We start from the raw sequence: 10,253 nt of genomic DNA, 5'->3' as shown, positions 1-10,253 counted from the left end.
CCAACAACTCTTCATCCCCAAACAGAAGAGGTTGCCCAGCTGAGACATGACCAGGATGCATCAGCTATGCTGATCTCATTATATAAACAGCTGATCCAAACTGAGGAGAAATTGGGACAATCAGAGGCTGCACTGCAGGCAGCATTACAACAGAAGGAAGGAGGCCAAACTTCTCAGCCCCCTCTAGAGATAATCAATCTTGAGGAACCTCCTCAAACTACTGCTCCTCCCATAGAACAGACAGCACCATCTACATCAGCACCAGCACCAACAACAGAGCAGGCTCAAAGCCTGGACATGTAGAAGCAGAAGAGTGAAATCCAAGCCTTGGAAGCCCAAATGGCAGAACTAAATGAGGCTAGGGAGAGTCTAGCTAAGCTAAATGAGAAATATGACAAGTCAAAACAAAGCGTAGCTGAGAAAGGAAGAGAGATAAAGGGTCTCAAAGAGAAGATAAAGGAGCTGGAGAAAGAGCTCACCCTTGACAAAGTGGTGGCTCAGCTCAAGACAGTTTTATGGGCCAACATTGGCCAATCAATCACAGATCAGTGGCAATACATTGAGACCACTCATGAGCAAATAGAACTCATAGGAAAAGCACACAAGGAAGTCCAGAGAGCAAGGGCATCTCTAGGAAATATGCCTGAGATAGCCAATAGAATGATCAATGTGCTCAATAACCGTACAGGTGCTCAGTTGGCAGCAATGGGAATTTCCAACAGGACTGAGACCATCTTGCTGATAAAGAGGGTCCTGACACTAAGAAGCCTGGTACAAACACTGGAAAGAAGAAGCCAGGACATGCAGACAGAGGTTAACAAGTTTATGGACAAATTTGTAGCATTACAAAGCAGAGGTCTTCCTAGCTTACTGAACAACGCAGGGAGACTACTTTCACATGAGAATTATGCTAAGAGGGTCAACACATTTGCCACAAATCAGATCACTGAAAGACCCAGTACTTCAGAAGAAACAGGGCCAGCATCTGGACAAAGTCTCTATAACAGGGTAGAGAACTTATTCTTTATTATGAATGAGATCAAACATTTGTTTGAAGTGCCTCCAAACTTCTACAAATATACAGAGGCAGATGAGACCTTAGAGGCAATTATGAGACATCAATTGCCCACACAGGAATTCTAGACTAAAATGATACAGTTAATACTGTAAACAAGAGCCTGTAATCAATTTTTTTTCATTTAAAAAACATAAGTTATCATGTACAGGAAAAAGTTGATCCATTTAATATTTTGGAGAAGAATGGGCTGAGCCAACTCAGCAAACCTACTCGGCCACCAAGGCAGCACTGACAGTTACAGATGACAGGGCCGAAAAAGCTACAGCAGGACAAAGACATAAAGACACATCATTTAGCATTTATAACAGAACGTTCAACCGACTCAGTGGCTTCCAAAGGTCAAAAAGTCTTCTGACAGTATTAAAGAGCATTCATTTTGTATTCATAGCAGCAATAACTTCCTTATCTGCTATTTTGTAAAATTGGTGAACGTATTTATTTCCCAAGTGACTCAGCAGTTCAGATATTTTATGTAACCGATTGTATATATTCCCCCTCGCTTAAGCTTGCAGGGGGTTGTTGTTGATTATCTCTTCTAGAGATCTTATGCTGTAAATTTTCAGAGTATTAATACAAAAGCTAATGGAATTTCCAAAGTTCCATGTGGTCTGAAGCGTTGTGTATGATTGCTGAATGCTACAAGATTCCTGCGTATTTCATGGAACAATAAGTTTCTTTGACCTGTTCCTTATGTTTGTTGTTTTCTTCATAATCCATTCATGTTCTGTTTCACAGTTTTATAGCAAAGAAAAAGAATAGTTTCAGGACTTATTTCATAGAATACCCTGAACTCAAGCTGAGCTATTATGTATGTTTTCCTCAGTTAGAGTTATAAGAGTGTAATTCTTAATTAATGCACCTTCACACTATATCTTTCACAGTGATTATTGTTTCAGGAATTCAAGTTTGCTCCTGTGCAATATATCTCTTTCTCACACCCCCAGCTTAGTGGAAAATTCTTAATTGCTTTTCACTGGTTAAACACACTTCATAAGCACAATTTCAAGTTTGTTCCATGAGGTATTTAAATGGCCCTGCAGTTTCAGCAACTCAACTCAATATTTCAAACAACCTGTAGCCACAGACTCCATAGCCCAATGGATTAGAACTATCTGAAGATTTCGACCTTAGGTACAGATAGACATTCGTAAACCAAAGCATAAAACAAAAGCCGAACTCATAACTAGCCTAAAATCTTAACAAAACAGAGATAAATCTTAAAGAGAGAGCCCTCTCTGATTATAGGTAGGCTAGAACCTATAATCCAAAGCTTGGTTAGTGGTTACCCCGGCCGTATTCCCTTGGGAGTCAAAGGGAACAACCTGGGTGTTAACAATCTATACATCCAAAAATTGTTGTAAATGAAATTAGAGCATATCCTAATGTTATGCCAATTCAGTAGCACCTATGTCCAATCCATCTTAAGAAGGTTGTTTCTATTAAATTTGACGTCGAAAAACTTCTCCATGTTGGTTTCATCTACCTAGTACCTCTAATTGATTGGGTGTCGAACATTGTTCCTATCATGAAGAAACAAGGAACAATACATGTGTATTTCAATCACTGAGACGTTAACCATACTTGTCCTAAGGACAATTATCCTACCCCATTTATCAACTAGATTGTTGATGATTGTGCTGGAAATGAAGTATTTTCATTTATGGATGGTTTTTCCATCTATAATCAGATCAACATTCTCCCATCAGACCAACATAGAACCACATTTATTTGTCCATCGGGTACATTTTCATATCGAAAGCTCCCTTTCAATATGAAATGTTTCCCCAACATTTTTGGACTTAAAGGTTATATTTCTATGTTGTCAACAATATAACATCAAGTTTAATCCAAACAAGTGCATGTCTTGTGTGCATTCGGCTGATTTCTTGGCTTCGTTGAGTCAAAGCAATTAATTTGTATTGATCCACTTATATTTCAAGCGATCCTCGATCGTAATAGTCCTTCCTTTGTTGTTCAACTACAACGACTCCAAGGGAAGGCTAACTTTCTACGAAGACTTTTTCCCAATTATGCCAAATTGGCGAAAGGATTTATTTGATTGTTGAAGAAATGGCTTCCCTTTCATTGGGATGACACTACCCAAAATGAATTCGATGATTTGAAAGATGTTATGGTTTGATCGTCATTGTCGTATCACTTGGATTATCAATGTGATTACTTCCTATACCTCGCCACTACAGTGAGTAACTACCATCACTATGGTATTGGTCCAAGAGGATGATGTAGGTGACAAATATTTCATTTATTATTCAAGTAAGAACTTAAATAATACTCGTATAAAATATACTTATGTTGGAAATTTAGCTTTAGTGGCTGTCCAAGTCCTCCAAAGGTTTCACCACTATATCTTCATTCACAAGACTATCATTTTTTTATTGCAACCCCATGACGTACATATTGTTATGATAATTGTTGAGGCGAAATTATTCCAAATGAATTATAATCCTCCAAGGGTTCGATTTGGAGTTCATCAAATCCAAATCTAAGAAACCCTTAGTCTTTGTTGAACTGATTTGTGACCTTCCCACTTTTGAAACTAAAATAGCATATGATGATTCTCTTCCATAAGAGTCTTCGTTCTTAATAGATTCATTTTGCCCATGGTATGGGGACATCATCATATATCTCCAGACCCAGACTTTATGGCCCGATACCTCTCTCTCTAACCAACGATGTATCTGATATCAGGCAAAAAATATATTATAATTGGAGACACCCTTTATCATCATGGTATCAATAAAAACAAATTACAGTGCCTCACTCATGAGGAGGCCGATAAAGGTATAAATGAATTCCATGCTAGGAAATGTGGTATACACATGTAAGGTTATGCCACCACACAAAATATTTTATGTGTTGACTACTTTTGGCCTACTATGTTTCATGATTATATCCTCGCAGTCCAAAATTTTCATGCTTGCGAGATTTATGATCGTAAGACCTCTATTGCACTAGCTCTTTCACACCCTGTGATCACCATTAGAACTTTCGTGAAATGGGGCATTCAATTTATGACATGTAACGCTCACTTGGCCAATGGGAATGGCTACAAAATTGTGGCAGTAAACTGATTTACCAAGTGGGCTGAGGAGATGGCTACATATAATAAAACTCATGAAAAAACTACTCTCTTTCTCTTAAATCAAGTGATTGCAAGTTTTGGTTTAGCATAGGCTATAGTTACAGACCATGGGAAGCATTTTCATAATCACATGATGTCTGAGCTCACCACCAAGCTAGGTCTTCACCATGAAAGATCAACTCTGTACTACTAATAGGTGAATTGGAAAGTCGATCAAATCAACAAAGCCTTGAAAGTGATGCTTCAATGCATGATAGGGATCCACAAATCAAATTGGAATGTTATCCTTTATGCAGCCTTGTTGTCATATTAAACCTCTATTATAACTGCTACCAAAGTGATGACATTTCAATTGGTATATGGACTGGATGTAATAATTCCTATCGAGTGTGAAATTCCATCTTTGAAACTTGTTTTCAAACTCATGCCCACCACTTTCATAGAGAAATATCATCTAACATGCTTAGATGAAACCCAACACAATGTCACAATGGCCATTGAGACCCACAAGGAACACATTAAGGTGAAATACGATAAGAATTTTAAGCCATATGCCTTCTCTTAAGGTCACCTTGTCTTATTGTATGATCGGGAGTCTGATAAGTTAGGGTCAGGGAAGTTCGAGTTAGTGTGGCTTGGCCCGTACATTGTTAAATGTGTTCTTAGTGAAGGGGCCTACAAGCTTATTGAATTTGATGGAGTTCCATTGGTGTAGCCCAGAAACGGGTTGTACCTCAAAAAATACTATGCTTAAGTCATTTCTGAATAGTTGAAGGTGTAGATATTATCTATAGGTGTGTTGGGTGTGTTTTCAGTGTGTTCCCTTTGGAGTTTCCTACCATATTTGTTAATCTTTCTTTACATTTGGTTTGTAGATGCCTACATCCCTTCGATCATATATTGGTTATGCTGATGGTGCTAGTCATAGTACTCAAAACCTTTCATCCACATCATGGGATATATATGATCCAAGAGGCAAGTTAGTGAGTTTACATGCAATTTGTATTAGTCTCTCTACGAATAAGATCACTAAATATAGCACAATGATCGAGTTGTTCATTGATGCTATTTCTCATGATATCCATCATATAGTTGTCAGATTTAACTCACAGCTTGTGGTACTACACTTGACTAATGTTTATTCCATTAGAAGTCCAACTATGCTTCGTGTGTTTTTAAGGGTTCACCTTCTAGAAAGACATCTTGATTATATCCAATATGAGAACATTCCTAGAAGTCTAAACACATTGATAGATGCATTGGAAAAACATGTTTTAGATTGACATTTGTAACATATGTAAATTATATTCAATTCATGTCACATACTTTGAACAAGATAATAGAACACATCAAAAACACTGATAGGTAGATATATATATATATATATATATATATATATATATATATATATATATATATATATATATATATATATATATATATATAAAGTTCGGTTCTACAAAATATGTGCCCGAGACACATATGGCCACATCGCCTATCATTTTAGATATACATTTGTTCAAAATATGACTCTATAGAATCCTAGTAGACTAATATTAAGGGCTCTCATGGTAGCAAAACAACCACGTGAGCCACTTTGCGCAATAACTAGCTAATACAGTCAGGCAATACATTAGTATAACCATGCAGTCTCATAGGGATTTGATTAACCCTAGTTTCTGGTATGCTTTGGGTCAATCCATCAACGTCTCGCTCAAACTCTACAAGAGTCTCAACCACATTGAGATCCTGTAACACCTCTCATGCCCCTGCAACAAAATGTACTCCAACCTATGCCCATTTTCAGTCTCCCACTTTCTAAAGATAGGATGAAGCCGCTAATCAAACACGTTCAATGTCCGCATGTAAAAATCAACAGTTAGTCTAAATACCAAAAAATTATAAAACCTAAAAGTTAAAAAAATCAAAATGATTTTTTTCTCCCTATGCCACTCCATTTCTCACCTTCAGGTAGGATGATATTTGTATCTCCACAATATTGCATCCCATCGTATGGATATTCTAGACATGAGGTGTACCCATCACCTCATCCATGGAGCTCTAGGATCTAGAAGCTTGAGTGAGATATGATGTGGATGGAGTAATGGAGTCCTATCAAAGGTGAATGCGATTAAAATGGAACCATACCCTAATTTTTTCAATCCTCCATACTTTTCCTTGGTGAGTTGTTCATTCATGTTTGCTAACACCCCCTTGCTCTCATTGAACACTATCAGTTCTATACACTCTAATTGATATTTCATTTGGGACTTGTTAGCCAAATGAAAGGTAGCATTGTTGACCAATCTAGAAATAATGAAAGGATTGTCGTGAGAGGAAAACATACCACATCCTTAATCTTAATTTTCCCATATTTTGTTAGTTTGGATCGAGGTCTATAGTGTGCAACAATACAATCCTTGAGTGTCTCTCTACCCCCTCTCGAACCATATAGCGGTATAGGAGTAGCTCCCATCGATAAACCTACCAAGAAATAACTTTCTTCCATCTGTATTTTGAACATATGTTCTTCAAGACTCAAGGATTGTGCCTGAACATCTCATGCCCTCACGCGATACTCCAATAGTTCCATTTCCATGAATCCAAACGAACTTGAGAATCGCATAGTTTCTCAATGCCTAAATGGCTTTTGTATCATTGAAAACATCCATGTCTTTTTCTTCATTTTCCCTTTCTCACCAAATCAAATCCATTTTGTTCTGATGGATACTTGAAACATGACAAGAAAAACTATTAGATTAAATCCCATACAAAAATATGAGAGGAAATTGAGTGAAAGGAGAAAAACAAAATTTTCAAAAGCCCCCAATGCATCCTACTAAAGTGAGACAGTGTGTTTTAGTGCTCTCCACAGTTATATTTTTACTAGCCCAACACACTTTTTGACACTGGTGGGGTGCGCTGGAGCTATGGCGAAAAATTAAAACCCTAAATCACTCAAAACTTCAAAAAAAATTACATAAAATAAAAAACTAGAACCATGAAATAAAAGAGGAAGGTAAGATCTCCTACCTAGAAGTGACGAAACCAAAATCATCCTTCAAATTGGTTGCAATTAGTTGCCAAAGATCAAGAGGTAAAATGTAAAATGGTAAAAATGAAATTACTTTTCTCCTATTATGGTCATTTTTATGATTATTTAGCTATATTTTATTGTTCTGGCCTAAATTTGACCTAATTTTACCATGTATCAAATATTTTTAATCTTTTGGTGATGTTATGAGTAGGTTAACAAATGTTCGAAGGAACTAATGGAATTTTTTTAGTTGAAACAAATCATTTTAATTAAATATCATACTTTTATCAGTTTGTCGGGATCTATAAACTCACAAAAAATTAAACCCCTGGAGTCTTATTTCATCTCTTTTCAGACTCCCTAAACATGAAAATATTGTCAACAACTTGTCTTTTCGAACTGGTTAAAGCAAATGAAAACATGTCTACTCAGTATAAGTTTAACCGTTTTTTAGAATAAGATAGACTATTTATGAAAAAAGAATACTTTAGTCAAACATGGCTAAGAGGTTCTCCTAAGTATTCTTTTTCCTTTTCGGACTCAAGAGATTATTTACAGAAATGAACCTTTGGATTTTCCTTTTTGCTTCCTTTTAAAACTCTCTAAACATGAAAAAGGAGTTGAGTTACACCTTCGTTAAACTCATAAAAACATCAAATAGTGATGGAATCGTCGAACATGATAGTATCGAACCACTCCTTCTCAGGGTTCATTAAAAACTCTCAGAGGGATTCATTTGAAGGATGAACTTACAGATCAAGGATATGTTATCCTCCTTAAGCTTGTCAAAAATAAAGAGGTACTAACCAGAAATGGTTGGGGAAATTGGGAAAATGGGACACTCCACCTATTAATGATAGTGAGTCACTCTTGAAATATGACACTCTTTCACTTCATCTTTGTGACTGTTGGGTTGGGAAATCTTATTTCCTCTTTGGTTCATCACACCATATCAATGCCTCTACATTCAGGTTTGGGTCAGTGATGCCAACTCCATAAAGTGTCATCAATATGTTCAAGAGAATTCCTTCATTTGATATCTACTATGACACACCTAAGCCTTCATTCATATCTTTTGTTCCTAAACCAATTCCACATCAACATCAATCTATCTCAAATATTGATACCCATTTCATGTCATTGATGGGGGATACATTAAGGCCCTTGTGGGATGGGTCGCTTCCTATCGACATCAACTCATTAACCAAGAAGTAAATTTAGAAACTCCCTTCAATACCTTGGGGTTTGGATACAACAATGGCAAGTTTCCTTGCTCTTAGAAACACATTTTCATCGTTTTCCTTTAACCTAAATATTATGTGTGGTCTTTGACTTCAAGTCATTCATTCACACCATAAAGATTTTACTATGATACCTTGAGAGGCATTAACAACATCAGTGGTTTTGCTCGCATATGTTAACGACTTACATCGTTGGTCGGTAATCAAATGGTATCTACGATTTTAGACTTCAACTCATTTATTAATATGGTTAGATTCATACATTGGATGATCGAGTGAATGAGATAGAAGACCTCGTATCTAGTTTCATCCATCCAGGCTGTGATTTCAATATCAATGCAAGATCACAAAGCATGATGGCCATGATCATTCAAATAGTGTTCCAAGCATGGGTTCATTCTCTATCATCAATGGACATAACTTCTTTCTCATGTAATGTTAGCTTATGTGTTAAGCATGGGTATGTCTCCCCTAGCAAAGATATGATGATGAAAATGTATTGTAATAGATAATGATCTCAAACAATTGTTCTTGATCTAAACTTGTCATAAGGAAAAGAACTTCAGTCATTAATTGTCATTTCAAACTTTGTAATTTAGGGAGACATCTATTATAGGTCATTTTGTCACATCTAGTTAATATTCCTACAAACCAGACTAATCAACATTTGTGAATATGTTGTAATCATCCCTTCACAAAGCCCTGAGAATGATCTTTCTAAAAAGTCTGCATTTTTGAGATTAATTGCTCAAAATCAATGTTTTTAGCCCCATTGCACAATGTCCCTTTAGCCACCTATGTTCAATGCTCCTTTCTCCCTTCCGCACCAGCACTGGTTAGCACTTGTCACTCCCTTCTGTAGGTGCACTGATTCTAGAAATTTCGAAAAATTAAAAATAATTATAAAGCTTCCTCTTTGATAATCTTCCAAGGGTTCTTTTAACTATTTATCGTCGATAAGAAGCTCAAATACTATCTGATCCTACTTTGGAGACTTCAGCTCTGATCATTTCATCCCATCCTCCCATCATATGTGGATCTCAACCACATAATCGTAAATCCTAAATTATCCTCCTTCAACTATTAGTTTTCTTCCATCCACAACATTAGGGTTGGACTTTGGAGATTGATAATGCCCTTATTCTTTTGCCTTGAACCTAAAACAATCATCGTATTCATGCATTAGGGTTGTGTTGAAGCCCTTAAAATCATTGCGACAACATGGGGGAAAACCACCGGGTCTAGACCGTGGATAGTAGCTCCTTTTCCATTTGGTGTAGTGGCTCCAACAAGGGATAATGGGACTAGTTTCTGAGAAAATTTTTTGATAGTGTTGGTTGAGTGATATATGATGTAACCGGAGAATAGATATGGTAAGTGTAATCTGATATAACTAATAAACACATGTATATATCCTAGTTTAACACTATTTAGCTATAAATATACCGGGGAATTAAATACAATATGAAAACTATAATGATGTCCTATAGAAATTGGAAATATAGATCATTAAACTGCAATAAGAATTGAAATCATTTAACAGTAATCATTTTGGATAAATAGTTAGACAAAATGATTGTGAAATATATATCACATATAAAATCTCTCATGTATTTATAATAAAGTAAAAGGCAACATCATACTAAAGTGCAATAATGCTAAAATATAATTCAAACTTTCACACATAAAACAATTTAAAGAAGAAGTATTACCTGATACATAAATAAAACAAGATCATAAGATAAAAGTACCATATATGACAAGTCCTGCTCATTTGTTTCAACAATATTAATC

Source organism: Pinus tabuliformis, chromosome 8, assembly GCF_031772625.1.
Source record: "Pinus tabuliformis cultivar Carrire ecotype Pingquan chromosome 8, CPIR1, whole genome shotgun sequence".
Taxonomy (NCBI): domain Eukaryota; kingdom Viridiplantae; phylum Streptophyta; class Pinopsida; order Pinales; family Pinaceae; genus Pinus; species Pinus tabuliformis.
This window is presented reverse-complemented; position numbering follows the sequence as displayed.